This window comes from Emydura macquarii, unplaced genomic scaffold (assembly GCF_026122565.2).
Source record: "Emydura macquarii macquarii isolate MOO-44397 ecotype Brisbane River unplaced genomic scaffold, CSIRO-AGI_Emac_v2 contig_1676, whole genome shotgun sequence".
Classification (NCBI taxonomy): Eukaryota; Metazoa; Chordata; order Testudines; family Chelidae; genus Emydura; species Emydura macquarii.
This window is the reverse complement of record NW_027131813.1, coordinates 2334649-2352585: the sequence shown is the minus strand read 5'-3', so window position 1 is coordinate 2352585 and position 17937 is coordinate 2334649. Positions and strand designations below refer to the sequence as shown.

Here is a 17937-nt window from a genome sequence, read left to right as displayed (position 1 = left end):
CTTCTCTCATAGCCATTCTCCTTTTCTCTCCACACTCTGACTCCCTCCTCTTTTCCCACCACCTTTCTCTCATTCTTCCTATGCCAACACCCCTACCGCCAGACCTGGACCCCCACCACTCCCTCCCTTTCTCCCCTCTTCCTCCCCTCCAGCCCCTCCCATCCCTCCTGGCTCTCTCTGGCTCCATCTCTGAAGTCCCCCCTGCTTTAACTGCCTGGTCTGGGACCCTCACACACTCCAGGCCCCTGGCCAGTGGGTCTCTCCCAGTGATAGGCCATTGGAAATACAGGAACATCCACTTCTCTTTCCAAGGGGCTCCCCCATTACCCTGCCCCCCATCTCGTCACTGACTCTGGTGTCTCTCAGGACGTCAGGCAGGCAGTGGTGGGAGCCCTGGTACCTATCGGGGCAGATCTCACCATGGAGGGGCTGGGGCTGGGATGGGGCTTTCAAGGGGGACATTAACTGTGTAGAGGCAGAGGCCTCAGGAAGGGGAAGGCCGCCCCTGCCGTGATGAACCGGCCTTTCCCCCAGGGCAAGAAATTGCCATTCAGCTTCCCAGTCAGTCTCATCTCTTGGGACTGAGCATGTGAGTGTCTGGGAAGGGCTGGGTCACTGCTGGGGAAGAAACCAGGGTCTTGTCCTGTGTGGACTCAAGCTCTAAGCCCAGCCCCGTCCAGCAGTGCTACACGTGAGCCACTGGGGGGTTGTTCCAATGGGCACGGACTGTCAGTGCAGCTCCCTTCCCTGTCTAACCCTGGACTCTCTCTCTCTCTGTCTGGTGCAGGCTATGGGCAGAAGAAGGTCTGTCCTGGTCGCTGCGTCAAGGCATGTAGCAAACTGGAGAGGCAGGTACACCCCGGCTATAACTGCAAACTGGCCTGCTGCGTCCCCATCAAGAAGGGGAAATGAGCGTGGAGGGCTCCACCCACCCTGGAAGAGGAGCAGCAGCGGCAGCGGGTTCCCGACTGTTTAGCAGAAATGTCGTTCACTCCTCTCATTAAATAAGAGCAGATCTGGCCTTGGCGTGTGCTGTGTGGGTCACTCGTCTCCCAGGGGGCTCGTGCAGAGTGGGCCCGATGGCCTGTTAACAGGCCTGTTACCGATGGCCCAGGGAAGTGCCCGTTAACCCGCAGCTGTGTCTGCAAAATGGCTCCTGAGAAAGAGAAACAGCTCGTGGGCTTCATCCCATCACTTTGTTACAGGGAATTTGGTGCTGGTGGAAGGTGCTGGATGGACAAAGGCTGTGGGCGGAAAAGCTCCCTTACACTGCCTGCCCCTGCCCGGCACGCCTCGCTTCTCCCCTGGCGGGATCCCCTCTAGGCCACAGGGCAGAGTTCAGTCTCCATGGCCCACTCAGGCCTTCTCTTCCCTTCAGGGAGCCCCAGCAAGGTTGCCAATTGCGTTGCGGGGACAGAGACCAGGATAGTGCAGGTACATGCTTCCCACGTGCCCCCCAAAGTGCCCCAATTCTCCCTCAGGGGTCCCTGCCTCGCAGTGAGAGGATAATTCAGTCCCCACGGCCTACTCAGTATTGGCCTCTGTGCTGAGACCCCGGATGCTGTCTGCACTGTGTCCGCTCAGGGATATTTGCTATAAACTCAGACAAGCATCTCGCTGTTAAAATGGATCCTCATCAGATGTTAGATTTTACCGAGCCCTGTCACCTATGCTAGAGTCAGCCTGTCGGTAGAGACGAAAGTTTCCTTCTCAACCTATTGCAAAGAGATGGGTCTCAGTGCCCCTATTGTTCCCCTAAACACCTTAACACGAAGGCAAAGTGTGCGTCAAATAAAGCCATGCCACCAGACCCTTCCCCAGTAACTTTTGCAGACAGGAACAAGAGGGGATTGTCAATTTAAGAGGCCACCCTACTCTGGATCCCTCCAGTCTGTATGCAGATTAGATTGGGATCTGGCTCTTATCACGAGGTTCCCTTTCTGTGGGCTGCACAGCACACACATTAACAGAGAGCTAACCTGGGGTACGGTGAGCAGTTCTCCTTCTTTACAGCTGAGAGCATCAGCGCTGATGGGAGAATAAGATGTATTGAGGGCGCCAGTCAGAGTGTAATGAACTATTCAGATGGATAAAAACCTTGGCCACTTCCTTCTCTCTCCACCCCACTCTCAGTCGCTGGCCTTGGGCAGTGAAGAACCAGAGCTCAGAGGTGCTTTTATGTGAGTTCATCTCCCACCCCAGGGGGAAGCGTCAAGCCATGCCTCAGCTGCTGCCACTGTTCCCATTGTCACCATTGCCCACTGCGCCTTCATTCACCCTGCTGCAGCTGGCCACTGCTGCCTTGGTCCTGCTACTGGGGGTCTCTCTGTTGCAACCTCATATTCCAAGAATGTACCACTTACCCCACCTCTCTGGGATTTCAGGGGGTAGTGGGGACCCTCACAGTCTCTTTCACTGAAACACTGTCCCATGCACCGTCTAATGCTCAGCACCCAGTGATTCCAGCTCTACCAACCACCGCATGAAACAAGGAGTCTCAGTTGAACCTAATCAGCTATGTCTTTAAACAGTGGAGAAGGGAGGCCTACATGGAGTCTAGGACTCCTTTGACAAAGCCCACACCCCACACACTGGGATTTGGCATCCCTACCCCCTGCTTAAGAAGTGAGGTTCAGTTTAGGATGACCCCCTCACTCAGAGCAGGCTAAGTACAGTTCCACTGCCCTTTACTCGTACAATAAGGATAACATGCCATTGTCTCTGCACTCAAAAGCGATCAGTTTGGTAAAGCAGATCCATCATGCTGTGCACCTAGGCAGAGTGGACGTATCTACGCAAACATGGTCTGTTCCTGAAGTCTTATCCCTCCGGCTGTCATTCCTCCCCCCTACCTGCCCCCCATTATTTTTAGTAAAGTCACAGACAGGTCACGGGCTCCGTGAGTTTTTGTTTATTGCCCAAGACCAGTCCCTGACTTTTACTAAAAATACCCATGGCAATATCTTAACCTTACATATGAGTGAAGAACAGCTAACATTGTACCTATAGCTAAGAAAGGGGGGGGAAAGTGAGCCGGTAATTACAGACCTGTTAGTTGGATCCAAGTAGTATACAAGGCTTTAGAACAAATTGTGGAGGGAAGAATGATTACATTGATGGAAGTAAATGATAAAGGTGATACAATGCAACATGGGCTTACCAAAAGTAGATCATTCCAGACTGACCTGATTCCCTTCTTTGAGAAAAGAACTGATTTTTTAGATCAGTAGACCTACCTTAGATCTTATCTTTCGATAAGTAGATCTATGGAGTAGATCTAATGTACTTGGACTTCAGTAAAGCATTTGACATGGTGCCACATGGAAAATTATGAGTTAAACTAGAGAGGCCAGCCTTTGGCCAGATACCCACCCTCTACGCTTGAGTCTGGTCAACTCAGCATAGCTTTGCTGTATGCGAAATAAAGAAACCTGAGTGATGAGACGGCAGTCGAACTGTATACTGGGGGAACCAAGTGGAAGAGGTCTCCGGGGAATCCCAAACTAGTGGAGCTGTGACTCAGACCAACTCACCTGGAGCAGATAATGTATACACCCCTCAATGTGAGGGTCACAACCTAGCATTAAGGGAAATGGCACTGAAAGAACTTAAGGCTTTAAATACAAGGAAGTTATTACCACCTTGGAGAAGTTGGTTAAATCTAAGGGTGGATCCTCTGGACTCCCCAGAGAATTATTAGAGGAAGACAGGGTCCGGGTGAAAAAGGGACTCCAGACAATAATATTAGATTAAAAAATGCTTGTAGAGCATGGCAGGGGTCTATTTAATGCAATAAATAAATAAATAATTGACAGAGCACAGCAGAGGACTGTTGAATGCCACTGAACTTTTCAAAAAATAAGACCTATTGGCAGCCCTGGAAAAAATAAGTATCTAGGGTTTTTTGTTTTTTGGTTTTTTTTTATCCTAACACAGAGAAAGCCCAAATTGAAACAGCTGTTTTACAAGGATTATTTCTGGTGGCTAAAACTTTACAAACAAAATGAACCACCTTGAGAAATTAATTAAAAAAAAAGAGCATAAAAAGCAAATCAGAGTTTGTAGAGGAGGAAATAAACTAAATGGAAACGGTTCCTGGGAAGTCAGGGAGAAAACAATGTCTGTTACCTATTTGCATAAATCCAAAGTAGAAAGCAGTCATCCTTCAAGACTGTATTTAGTGAGTGTGGCTCTGCAGGCAAAGTGTATGAAGTTAAGAAATAAGTGTAAAAATCATTAAAAAATAAGCTTAGCGCTGGAGGAAAAAAGTCATCTAAAATGTTATTCTAAAAGATAAGATAGAAAAGTTATGATCTCAGAACTTAGAAGCTAGTGAAGTCTTAAAAAGTGTCTTACTAAATAATGAAAAACCAAAGTGAGTAATTTTTTTAAAAATAGGTATGTGCTGCTAAGAAAAGCTCTTGCACAAATTAACACTGCAGAGCTCAGAGGGGACTAAATAGTCGGGGGTAATAAAAGTGATAAAAAATATTAAAAAGAATAAATTAGTGATAAAAAAGGGCTGTGAGAACATGACCAAGCATTTCAACAAAAGACAGCAGCAAAAGTACTGAATCCATTGAATGAGCAGAACCAAGAACTCATTAGTGAAGCTTTATTAACTGTGTGTAATGTGCATATCACATGTAATATGCATGACGTTGTAAATTGCTTTTAAAAAAGCATGGCCCTGAGTCAATATGTTCTAATAATAATAAAATGTGTAGCACGTGGGGTAATACGTGCTATATAAAGTAAAAGCTTCCTTAAGTTCTTGAGGCACTGATTAGAAGTGGTCTCAGGGAAACCTCAACAACCCTAAAATCATTTAAATCTTGGTCTTTGTGTTCTCTTAATATGGATTTAGGCAAAACTATAGTAAACAAAACCCAACACAGTGACAAGCCAGGGCACCTGCTCCAACCCCCCAGGACTGGAGGGAAGGGATAATGAAATGCCCCTGTATGGACATCTGTGGTGGTCCTCCAAGCCAAAACAGCTGGTGCTTGTAGTAGAACAGGTAGCCTGGGGATCAGACCTTGAAATCATATCTTGCCAGTAACAATAAATACCAGGTTAGTGTCAGCTGATGATAGCCACCATCTGAGGAGAGTTCAAAGGCCGGGGCTTTAATGGTGAGATGCTCGCCTGGTTTATAGCAGACATTTCAGAAGTACCACAGTGGACACATGTGACCCCAAGAGCATCCCGGTGTTAGAGGACCAGGGGCTTCTGGGAATCAGGTAACGAGTGTCAGCTGCCTGACCAATTCAGAGTACCCCCACTCACTATGGTTATAATCTGCATCTAGATTCTAGAAGGTGTCACGGAATAGGTCACTGGAAAACTAACAACTCACTGATGATTAATACTCATGTGTGTTGACTGTATGTTGTGTGACATGAAGAGTTATGGCTCGATGCTGGAATGATGACTGAAATGTGTTTACACTGAGAATGTCAGGGGGAGCTGGTAAACAGGTCTGGCCCAGGCCAAGGAATGTGTGTTTGCTTCTCTGACCTTAGAGACAACAAAGGTCCATTTACATATTAGGTAAACAAAGCTAGCAAAGGCGGTAGGAGGCAGCTTCCAAAAGGGAAGAGAAACTTTATCTGGGCTACAGAGACAAGGGGGTCTGAATTCAAGCGATAAGCAAGTGGATCAACTGATTGTATACAATATTACTGCATTATAACAGTTTATCAAGTGAGGTGATTTATGAATGCCTGGCACACAGTGGTGGTGGTTGTTATCGTCATAACATGTATTGTGACAAAACACCTCCTCGGTTTTGCCAGGTAACGGCCGCCTCCTCTGGAGGAACGGGCCTGGGGTAAATCTGCCCCACCCTGGACGAGCCCTTAGCCCTGTGGAATGGCCCTCCATCTCACCGGGAGGGGGTGAGTCAGTAAGTCTGTATCGCCCAGACCTCAGGGAGGTACCTTTCTCCAGCTCCTTTGCTGTGGCTGCAGACCTGGCGGTGTTGCCCTGGGGCCAGAGTGGTCTCACCCTTTCCCCCAAGATGGTATCTGGGTTTTTTTTTCCTCTTCTGCTGCTCCCCTCCTGGGGAGGGGCACTCTCTCCTATTTTTAGGGAAGTTTCTCCTCCTGCTGCCATCAGTCAGGCAATATCAATGTCTCTCCCCCAGTCTCTAGCAGAGGTGGGGTTTTAGTAGGCCTGGAGCTGCCTTTGATTTGGCTCAGGTGTTTCTAATTGACCTGCAGTAACCCCTCCCCTGCCTGCAGGGAAAAGGGCCTTTAACATTCTAGGGCTGCCATACCTGCCCTCACGTCCCCTCTTGTAGCCCTCTAGCCTGACTTTATCACAGTATCTATTAACACTATGTGAGGAGTTATGGATACTCATTGATATTAGGCTTTACAGGCTGTCCCCAAACAAAGGGAGAAACAGGTCTCTCCCAGAGAGGAGGGAACAACACAGCTATTTACCTGTCTCCTATGTAACTTAACTGTCATAAATCAAAACAAGGGAAGTGCTATTTACATCCCGGGGACAGGAAGGGAAAAACAGCATGAGGTCATCCTTCTTTTTGAAACAAGGGATTGAACTTTGGAAGATATAAGCAGAGACAGAAAGCCGTTTTGGCGTCCTTCACTAGACAAATGCAAGGGAACAGAGATCTCGCAAGCTGAGAAAGATGGGCAGGGAGGGGTTGAAGTCTCTGAGAAGTGAATATAGGTGAGAAACCTGCTTAGGCAAAGATCTTTCCCCTAGGAAGAGAAGGGGAGCCAGCATCATGTACTTCTGTGGAAGGTCCTGGCTGAGGGAAAGTCAGCCATGGCTAGGAAGAAGGAAGATTGGTGAGAGAAAGCATCTTGAACAAAGCATGTATCTTGCTAGATTCAGTTTTAAACTTTTAGAAATGCATCTCCATTTTTATTTGCTTGTAACCCTTTCTGATTGAATTCCTTTTACCCGGCATCACTTACAGCCTGTTGTTAAATTTGTTTTGTTTTCACTGTACACCATCTCAGTGCTGTGTTTGCCGGGAAGGGTGTATTTACCCCAGTTAAGTTAAAAAGCTGTGATGTGCTTTTGTCTCTTTAAAGGCGCAACAACCCTTATTTCTCTGAGCTGTCCAGGTGAGGGCTGGATGCTTCAGGACATGCAGTTTTGGGGAAATTCGGGACTGGGAATATGTTGGGGTCACTTTGCTGGTTGTAACCAAGGCTGCTGGAAGTCAGAGTGGGGTTGTAGACAGGCTTCTTGGGTCAGAGCTGCTGAACCAGGGCTGTCTATGGACAGACACTCAGGGTGCGGCCTGCGTGCTGGAAGGATGGCTGGGAACATCCCAGGCTGGGAGCTGCAGCAGCAAAGCATTGTGAGGCACCCAGGTTACAGGGCAAGTGGTGACACCCCCCTGACTGGTCTGGATTGCACCCCCAAACCCTGTGACCACACTTGGTGCTCTTGGCAGAGGCCAAGGACTGAATGAGTCATTGGGGACTGAATTATTCTCTCCCTTCTAGGTAGGGGCCCAACAGGGGAAAGCTAGCAGGCTTGGGGGCAGTTTCATTCTGATACCGCCCAACATGTCCCTGTTCTGCAGATAAAATGAGGAATTGAGCCTCCCTGGGTGTCAGGTGAGCACTTTAGCACTAACCCCCCTTCACAAACTGATGGGATATCCGCTCCCTATCCTTGCTGTTTCCTTTTTCATGAGCCATTTTGCAGACACAGAGCAGGGATTATCGGGACTTTCCCTGGGCCGTCAGCAACAGGCCTGTTAGGCCACTGAGATGGGCTAAGCACACGAGACCCCTGGGAGACGAGTGACCCACACAGCACACGCCAAGGCCAGATCTGCTCTTATTTAATGAGAGGAGTGAACGACATTTCTGCTAAACAGTCGGGAACCCGCTGCCGCTGCTGCTCCTCTTCCAGGCCGGGTGGAGCCCTCCACGCTCATTTCCCCTTCTTGATGGGGACGCAGCAGGCCAGTTTGCAGTTATAGCCGGGGTGTACCTGCCTCTCCAGTTTGCTACACGCCTTGACGCAGCGACCAGGACAGAGCTTCTTCTGCCCATAGCCTGCACCAGACAGAGAGAGAGAGAGAGAGTCCAGGGTTAGACAGGGAAAGGAGCTGCACTGACAGTCCGTGCCCATTGGAACAACCCCCCAGTGCCTCACGTGTAGCACTGCTGGACGGGGCTGGGCTTAGAGCTTGAGTCCACACAGGACAAGACCCTGGTTTCTTCCCCAGCAGTGACCCAGCCCTTCCCAGACACTCACATGCTCAGTCCCAAGAGATGAGACTGACTGGGAAGCTGAATGGCAATTTCTTGCCCTGGGGGAAAGGCCGGCTCACCACAGCACGGGCGGCCTTCCCCTTCCTGAGGCCTCTGCCTCTACACAGTTAACGTCCCTCTTGAAAGCCCCATCCCAGCCCCAGCCCCTCCATGGTGAGATCTGCCCCGATAGGTACCAGGGCTCCTACCACTGCCTGCCTGACGTCCTGAGAGACACCAGAGTCAGTGACGAGATGGGGGACAGGGTAATGGGGGAGCCCCTTGGAAAGAGAAGTGAGTTCCTGCCATTCCCTGTATTTCAGATGGTATCTCACTGGGAGACACTCACTGGCCCGTGTCCTGGTGTGTGTGAGGGTCCCAGGCCAGGTAGTTGAAGCAGGGGGAACTTCAGAGGTGGAGGCAGAGAGAGCCAGGAGGGATGGAAGGGGCTGGTGGGGAGAGAGAGAAAGGGGGTGGGGGTAGGAACTGGGTCTGGGGAAGAAGCGTGTTGGGACGGGAAGACGAGAAGGGGAAAGGGCCGTGAAAAGAGAAGAGTGGGATGGGGCGGAGGGGTGGGGGGAAGGGGAAATGAATGTGGTGGAAGGGTTCAGTGCAGATGGTGAGAGATAGGTCAGAAGAGAGAAGACAGAAGATGGGAGGGGGCTGGTGGGGAGCAGGAGAGGTGGAAGGGGCTGGATGGAGAGAATGGGAGAAAGGCAGCTGGAAGAGGGGGAAGGGCAGTCGGTGGAAGAGAGGGAAGGGGATGGGGGCCTTGGGGAAGGAGAGGGTCAAGCTGTGGGGGAGGGGAGAATTACTTCCGTGGAACCACGGGCAGAGGTTGTCACCATACAGGATAGCAGGGGTGGCAAACTCCAGCTCCTGCCCCTTTGAACTCCTGAAAACCCGAGCTGCACAAACAATTCCTGGAAACGTGTGTGCAGATCAGACACACTTTATTCATTGCAAAGCTAACTCTTAAAGGGCCACAAACAGAGAGGATCGTTAAAACTCCATTGAGCTGAGCGGGAGAAGAACTGCCCTGGCTCTTAGAGCTCCTGTTTCAGGCTCTCTGCAAACTGAGGAAGGCAGCACTGAGTCGAATCACGCCTACTTCATGTTTCTGAAGTTACCTTGAAAATCATAAGGTGGGAAATTTCTTCTGTCCCTGCGACACTATGGCAGCAGGATCCTTCCCCAAAGCCCCCATCCTCTTCTCTCTCTTCCACCTACTGCCCTTCCCCCTCTTCCATCTGCCTTTCTTCCTTTCTCTCCATCCATGAGCACACTCTGAACTGCACTATTGAAGGGGGCTGCTGGGACATTGTTGGCTTATACCCTAATTCAGGGTGAATCTGGGAGAAGGAAGCTGCAAGGGTTATTCTGACTGGTTTCTCCAAAGCAGAGATGTCCCTAAAACCGGAGCCCACAGGACACCCCTGAGTGCAGTTAAGAGCATCCTTGTTCACTCCTTTGCTTTAGAATTCGGAGCCAGCATTCTCACACTTGGATGCCTGCTGTGATGCACCTAAATCCATGCTAAGGCACCTACATAAAAGTATCCAGATTTTCAGGAGAAGCCAAAAGCAGCTGGGGGTGCTCAGGGTCTCTGGAAATCAGGCCTGGTTGATCTTTATGCCTAACGTGGAGTCAGGTGTTTAACGTTAGGATCACAGCCAGATGTGAGAGTCTTGGCCCCAGGTGTCTGAGTTCTGGTGGCTGGAGAGAGGGTGGAATTCTCTGCTCGTCCATCTGGGAAACCTCCTTACACACAATCCCACAGTGACTCGCTAGAGGGGAACCCAGAGAGCCAGGTGCTCAGGACTAGCTATCAGCAGCTGCACATCTAAAAATGCACAGACAACTGGACACCTAATTCGTGCTCACAGTTGTCCTGGCACAGATTGTCCACAAAACATATCTCCACCTCTAAATATGACCTAGGGCCTGAGTCCTTTCTGTTACCTTCATAAACCCCCCACTCCACCATCCCTATTTGCACCCCACACAGGTTAACATCTCACCTGGGGCGGCCATGGAGACCAAAAGGAGAACAGCAAACACAAGGTAGAGGATTCTCATGGCTGGAGGTCGGCTGGGATCTCAGCAAGTCTGGAGAGAAGAGAAGCGGAGAGAGGTTGGATCTAGGAGCGGATAAGTGGTGAGGTTGGGAATCCCAGTATTTATAGAGAGTTTGCTGACACACAGCAGGCTGCTGGGGGAGGAGCGTGAACTCACTGTTCTCCAAGCACGCGTTGTTTGATGCTTGACACGCTGTAATGTCGCTCCGGCTCAGTGGGCCCACTCACAATGATGCAAACCTGCCACGTACTCAGAGCCCATTGTTCACAGCCCCTCACGAGGTACGTGCACCGTTCCCTCCCAACAGCTCCTGGCCGTGCGGGGGGAGTTTACTCTCCTGCACCTCCAGATCCCTGGAGTTGGAGGGAATTTAACAAATTACCTCCTAAATAAACAAGAATCCACCAACTGTCGCTCGAACGGACGGTGGGGTGACAATAAGGAGCTGTCTGCAAGGTCAGGAGGACCTGATGGAGATTTGTAGGTATAAGTGTGATGGGGAGGAGCTCAGCAATACCAATGCAGGGGCCTTTGCATTTCTCCTCCTCCATGAGAGAAACTTTCCCATTCCACATGTTATAGGTCTGGACTGGTGTCCTGGCTGCACCAGCCATTATTAATGAATGACACTGCTGAACAGTTGTCTCCAAGGGGACAGTGAGTGTGGCTAGATTCCCTGCTAGCCGGTCATATCTTTATAGTGATGAGTAGGACAGAAAAGCCTATATTTAAAATATATACTAAGAGCCATGTGTTGACGTCTCAGGGTTTCTCTCCTGCTGTGATCCCTACAGATGTGCAGGCTGGAGAGAGAGCCAAGCTTCTGTTTGTGGCATCAGCTCCCAGCTGTGGTTTTTAATATGGGCATAGAGGCCTCAGTTGTATATGCGCTAGCTGAATCACAAGTCAGTGGGGTTGATGCAGGAATCCCTGGGTGAAGTTCTCTCGTCTGTATGATGCAGGAGCTCAGACAAGAGGATTGCCACAGTCCGTTATGTCCATCAGATCTATCCAGTTCAGTGACCACATGTAACTCAAACCATCTAGTTTCCAAACTTCCACGTTGCCATGGAATTAGTGCTCAAGGAGGGTTAGTGTCTGGAGGTGCTCGAGAAACTTTTTCTCAAGTATAATCTTGGGCCAGGGCCTCAGCTGGTGTAAACCAGTGCAACTCCATTAAAGTCAATGGAACCACACTGACTTACACCAGGTGAAGAGCTATCCATTCTTATAAACAATATATATGAAGGTTTACACATGAAACCCCTGTGCTGGTATTCAATACCTTACACTGATTGGGAATGCAAGAGGAGAGGGGTAGCCTATATATATAAAGGCTCTTTTGGTTACTATATAACCCACTTGCTGGTGTGTGTTACGCATCCCCCGCTGCACTCCATTCACAAAGGATCACGCTCTGTTACAGCTCAAACTATGGAGACTCACGCTTTTGTCACTGGAGATCCCTGGTATGTCAGATCAGATGGTAGCTGTCACAATTATAAAGGAGTGTGTTGGCCCAATAAGGTGTATGAGGGAAACCCTCCCGGGCCACTTCCAGCTTTTCCTGGGAAAATACCTGTGGGGCATTGCTGGGAGAAGAAGTGATTTCAAGGAAGGTCTCCAGGGCTTGTAAGGGGTCCTGCTGCTGACTTTGACTTCATAGAATATAAGGGCGGAAGGGACCATTCTCTGAGCACCTACATCAGGCACGCTATAGGACTTCCCTGAATTAATTCCTGATTGAACTGGAGCAGCTCTTTTAAGAAAACATCCAGTTTTGATTTAAAGATTTCCAGTGACTGGAAAAAAATCCATCACATCCCTTGGTAAATTGTTCCAATAATGAAATTCCCCTACGTGTTAAAAATGTGCAGCTGGTTTCAGCTGAAATTGTCTAGCTTCAACATCCAGCCACTGGTCCTTGTTATACCACTAACTGCTAGAAAGAAGAGCTCTCTTATCACATTTCTGTTCCGTATGTACGCACAGTAGCACCTCAGCGTTACGGACACCAGAGTAATGAACTGACCGGTCAACCACACACCTCATTTGGGACTGAAAGTACCCAATCAGGCAGAGCAGAGACAAAACACAAAACAAAAACAGTACATGCTGTGTCAAACATCAGCTCCTAAAAACATAAAGTTAAAGTTTGAAAAAGATTTTACAAGAAAACTGTTTCTGTGCTTGTTTCATTTAAATTCAGAGGGTTAAAAGCAGCATTTTTCTTCCGGATAGTAAAGTTTGCAAGCTGTACTGAGTCAATGTTCAGTTGTAAACTTTTGAAAGAACAACCAGAACGTTTGGTTCAGAGTATTGAAAATTTCAAGAGTTATGAACAACCTCCGTTCCCGAGTGTTATGAACAACTTCCCTTCGTAACACTGAGCTTCTACGGTACTTAGGGCAGGTTTACACTTAAAACGCTTCACTGATGCAGCTGCGCCACTGTAGCGCCACTGTAGTGCTTAACTGAAGACGCTCCTACGCCGACGGGCAGAGCTTCTCCTGTTGGCACAGTTAATCCACCTCCATGAGAGGTGGTAGCGATGTTAACAGGAGAAGCTGTCCATAGGAGACAGCTGTCCACAGGAGATATTGACAGGAGAAGCTGTGTGATGCTGTCCACACTGGAGGTTAGGCCGGTATAACTACGTCACTCTACATTTCACACCCCTGACTGACATAGTTATTCCAATATAAAACTATAGTGTGGACCTGGGCTTATAGAATGTGATCAAGACCCCCGTTAACATTTTATTTATTTAGCCAAATAGCTTGAGCTTCTTGAGCCTCACTGTAAAAGCATGTTTTCCAATCCTTTAATCATTCTTGTGGCCCTTCTCTGAACCCTCTCCAATATATCAATATCTTTCTGAATTGTGGCTATCAGCACTAAACACGGTATTCCAGTAACAGTCACAGAAGGGCCAAGTACAGAGATAATATAAACTTTCTACTCCTACTCACTCTTCCCTGTTCATGCATGCAAGGATTGTATTAGCCCTTTTGGCCACTTTCAAGCTGTCTGGAGTCCAACTCACAAGCATGAGTACCAACCTCAGGGCAGAGTGTTAAGAAGCCAGGCACAAACCCCACACTGGTTGTGAATTCTAGACTTAGATTTCACCAACCAAGTATCAAGTGTTAACTCCGCAGTCAAATTATAACAGCCTTAACATGAAGTCACTGACAGTCCCGCTGGGCACTCTGGTCTACCTTGCCACCCAGGGGAAGCCTGCCTGTGTGATAGATGGTCCCTTACACCAAAAATCACAACAATATTCAGGTTACTCCTAGTCCCAAAGGACTGGTCACTTACCCCAGGTCAATTGCACCTCAGATCTGAAACTAAAGACAATGCTTGTCACCAATCCTGTAATAAACGCCTTATTAACTAGGAAAAGAAATGAGTTATTTACAAGGTTAAATCAAGTAAACAGACACACAGTCACAGTATGAGGTTCCAAAAGGTAATAGAAGCTTCTATAATAAGCAAGTTCTTTATGTCCTTTAGGGCTAACCCAGGCCAAGCACTGGGGAACTCTTGCTTATGCTTAGAAATCTTCACCCCGCAGAGTTCCAGCACCATGGAGATAACAATTTTTTCTTAACAAGGGTTTTATTTCCTCCCCCCCAAGAGTTCAAAGCTGATGGGATGAGGGCTTGTGCACACCTCTTCTTCATGGGTGTGGGGGGAGCCATCAAAGCCTGGTCCACTGATGTTCCACAATGGCTTGTACGGAGTCTGTAAATGGCCTTCGTTTGTCGGTGAAGAGATGACACCTCTTGTGGTAAACTAATATTTCAAACCTGGCAATGCTTCTCTCCTGACTGGGTTTACAGTTTCAGAGCAAATACTTTTCTAGTTACCGAGCAAGCACTTTAATATTACTTATAACGTGGGATACTGATATTCTAAGTGAGTTTAAGGCATACAGCAACACACAAGCAATTGATAAAGTCTAAACATGTTTGTAAAACTAATACTTATTTTAACAATACTAACACACAGGTGAGTCAGCTACGCATGTGTCAGTGTTCAATGAGGCCAAGAGCTTTGACATGAGCTGCCACATGGTCTGCCAGCAACACTGCCACATCCTCACTTCGGGAGCTCATGTTTGAAAAGGGCTTGTGAGTCCTGGTGGATAGAATCACTGTTTCCCAGGAGAGAATCCCCCATCCCATAGCTCTGGCCTATTTTCTTTGTTCCAAGCTATAACACTTTACATTTGGCCTTATTGAAATGCACATTGTTTTGCCCACTTACCAAGTGATCCCGATCGCTCTGTATCAGTGCCCTGTCCTCGTCATCATTTACCACTCCACCCCCACCATTGTGTCACCTGCAACCTTTGACTGGTGATTTTATGTTTTCTTCTAGGTCAATGATCAGAGCGTTAAATAGCATAGTGCGAAACATCCGAGGTGCTTGACTAAGCAGCACCTCCTGTCCCTCCGTAACAGAGCTGGTCAGAAGGAACAAAAGGCTTTTGGGGAACATTGTAAAGAAAAATAATTTGACCAAGAATTTCAGTGAAGTCTTTTCTTTAAGGAAAACTGAACTTATTTTTGTGGGGGGTAAATAATGCTGAAGGCAGGTCACCGTTACAGAATGATCTGTATAAGTTTGGTAAGCCGGGCACATTCAAACAAAATGTGTTTTAATATAGCCAGGTTCAAGGTCATAAATCTAGGAACAAAGGCTATTGGTCTCAGCTGCCGGACTGGGGACTGTATCCTAGAAAGCCGTGACTCTGAAAGGATTTAGGGATCATGGTGAGTATCCAACTAAACAGTGTGATACTGCGGCTAACATGACCCTTGGATGTATAAGGAGAGGAATAGCCAGGAAGAGCAGGGAGGTGATATTATCCCTCTGTACGGCATGGGTAACACCGGAATACCGGGTCTGGTTCTGGTGTCCACACTTTACAAAGGCTGTTGAAAAATGGGAGAGGTCTGAGAAGAGCCACAAGAATAATTTGAGTCTGGAAATGCTGCCTTAGAGTAAGAGGGTCAAAGCCTGGTTGTCCGTGGTAGTTGTGCTGGGGTAAGTTTTCTTGACCTGGTGCAATTGAAAAAGCATTTTGGTGGAGTGCATTCATGCGGTGCCCCAAGTGTGGGGGTGCCTGACAATGCTTGTGTCTAGACCCCAACACCCTGTATTGATCACAGCGTGGTGCACCAAGGGTAGGTATCCCTCTGTCCTCCACGCTGCTTGCAGGCTCCCTGCCTCATGGGAAATTGAGCCTTGTGGGAAACCCACCACGTATTGTGAGATACCTGCCGGTGTTTTGGGGAACTGGGGGTTAAATGCCCAGAATTCCCTCTGATCTACACCCTACTTCACCCCTCTGCCAAGCCATTTCTAAACTGCACACTGCAGAGGAGGATGAAGCACAGAGGAATTCTGTGCTCCTGCCTGTTAGGATGGGACAGAAATTCCTGTTTTGCTGGGAAGGACACAGGTGAACTCAACAGAGAAACATTTCCACAGGAGGGCAGAAGAGGGCTCCTGTTCCATCTGTCGCAGAGAATTTCACTTGGTTCAGCAACATTTTGGAGCCTGTCCAAGAAGCACAGAAGAGTGAGATACACAGTCCTGGTTTGGCCAGTCCACTACACAGTTCTGGTTTCGCCAGCTGCAACTCCAGCACTTCAGGATGTGCAAGGCCACATTCCAGGGGTGTTGTCCCATGTTAGCTCCTGCCCTTCAGAGCAAAAACCCCAGGAGGAGAGCTGCCGTTACAGTGACTGGCCATCACCACATGGAAGCAGGTGACTCAGGCTCTTAGATACCATGGTGATGGGCACAGTATAAGACCCTGAACCAAATAAAATACACTTGACCATGGTCTCTAATGGCTAAATCCACAAAGGTAGTTAGGTGTTGCAACACTCAGTGTTGGACCCCCCGACCACTCTGTAGAAACCCCAGCCCCGTGCTAGGTGCCCAGGTTCCCCATCCAGTGCATGGGGTGAAATAAATGCTTGAGGAAGGGAGTCTCAGAAGCCAGCAAGCTGAGCTGCCTCAGCTAGCCAGGAGTGCAATGCAAAGGAAAGGGGAGGGGGGCCTAAACCCCATCCCTCAAAGGGACTTAAGCCTGGTCTACACTACAGAGTTAGGTCGAAGTAAGGCAAGCGTCTCCACGATAATGTTGCTCCCGCCACTGTAAATCGCCCATTACACCCACCCAACAAGCACTACGCCTCTCGCGGAGGTGGAGTTAGGTCGATGGAGTTAGGTCGACACAGTGTCCGTGTAGATATGGCGTTGACTGTTCCAGCTGTCGGCCCCTGGCGGCGGGTCTCCAGCTGTCAGTGCCCCACGGTGTCCCGCACTGACGGTTAAATCCTGCAAGCACTCTGGACGTGCCGAGCCGATTTAATTACTGCTGTGGCCGTATGTCGACCGAACTTAAGTCGACTTAATTTTGCAATGTAGACTTGCCCTTGGGAGCTTACCTCTCATCGACCTGGGCCTCTAGGCCCCTGGCTGACAGGTCAGAGGGACGCACCGCTCTTGCTCAGGTTTTTCAGCCGCACACCCTCTCCTGGCGTGCAGCGACTAAGGCAGGTCAGCCTGTGCCCTCGCAGCTGGAACCCAGAACTTCCTCATGAAAACCAGAAAGAAAGAGGAATACATTACAGCAAATAGCCAAGTGCTTCCGGCACGCACCTGGAATCTGGTTTCAGGCTCCTTCTCCAAAGCAGGTAGACCAGGTCTCTTCTAGCCAGGTGAGTGCTCTAATGGCTGGGCTACCACTAGCTTTAATGGGATGGGAGAGGTCTCTCCTTCTCGAGCTGTTCTGCTGCAGATAGATAAGTAAATAGTCTGTGGATCAGGGACTTGAACTTGGATCTCCCTACTCCCAGGTGAGTGCCTGTTGTAAGGACTGCCTGGTCCCCTTTATTCCATTAAAATAAACACAGCCTGCCCCAACCACTCTCCTGGCCTGCTCACCTGTGTCTGTCTTGTGTCTGGAGCCAGATCCCAGAGGTATGCCCTCAGTCTTTAAATCAGTCTTGGACGTCTTGCTAAGATGTACGTAGTAGTTCAACCCGTGGTTAGTGGGCTTCATGATAGAATGATTGGGTGGAAGTGTAAGGCCTGTGCTACTCAGGAGATCACACTGGATGATCACAATACTCACTTTTGGTCCCATAACCTAGGAAATCTGTACAGGAGGACGTTCTATCCTTCCAGATGCTATCCAAAGCCAACACATACAACACAGCCTTTAGAAAATGGGACAGGCATCTCCAATCCCACCTCCAATGAATGCAGAGGCCTGGAATAACAACACAGGGATTTCATGTATGCAACTTTTTAAACACTTTTACTTGGGAACAAACTCTCTTCTCTCCTGTTGTAGACACAGGGCTGCCTGAGGGCTAATTCCATGGCAAACAGGACATGAACTTGTGTGAGGTGAAATGGATTCTACGTCACGGCCGGCATTCACTAAACTGCTCAGAATTGCAGCTGAGGATGTGTGAATGCATTTTGGGATCACTCTCTGGCCTGCATGCTATCAAAGCTCAAGCCCTGAGACGACAACAAAAGCTCTTTCTGTTCGCTTTATTTATAGGCTTTCCTA

The 17937-nt window shown here is 48.7% G+C and overlaps 1 long non-coding RNA gene across 1 annotated transcript; it reads right to left on the bottom strand.

Annotated features, from left to right (window-relative positions):
* Positions 1-7817: 7817 nt before the first annotated feature.
* On the bottom strand, positions 7818-16919 carry LOC137158422 (uncharacterized). The gene is made up of 3 exons (XR_010921414.1): positions 16802-16919; positions 10271-10358; positions 7818-8051 (listed from the first exon to the last, which is right to left on the bottom strand). It is a non-coding gene; the product is annotated as an uncharacterized lncRNA (long non-coding RNA).
* Between the last annotated feature and the right edge of the window lie 1018 nt (positions 16920-17937).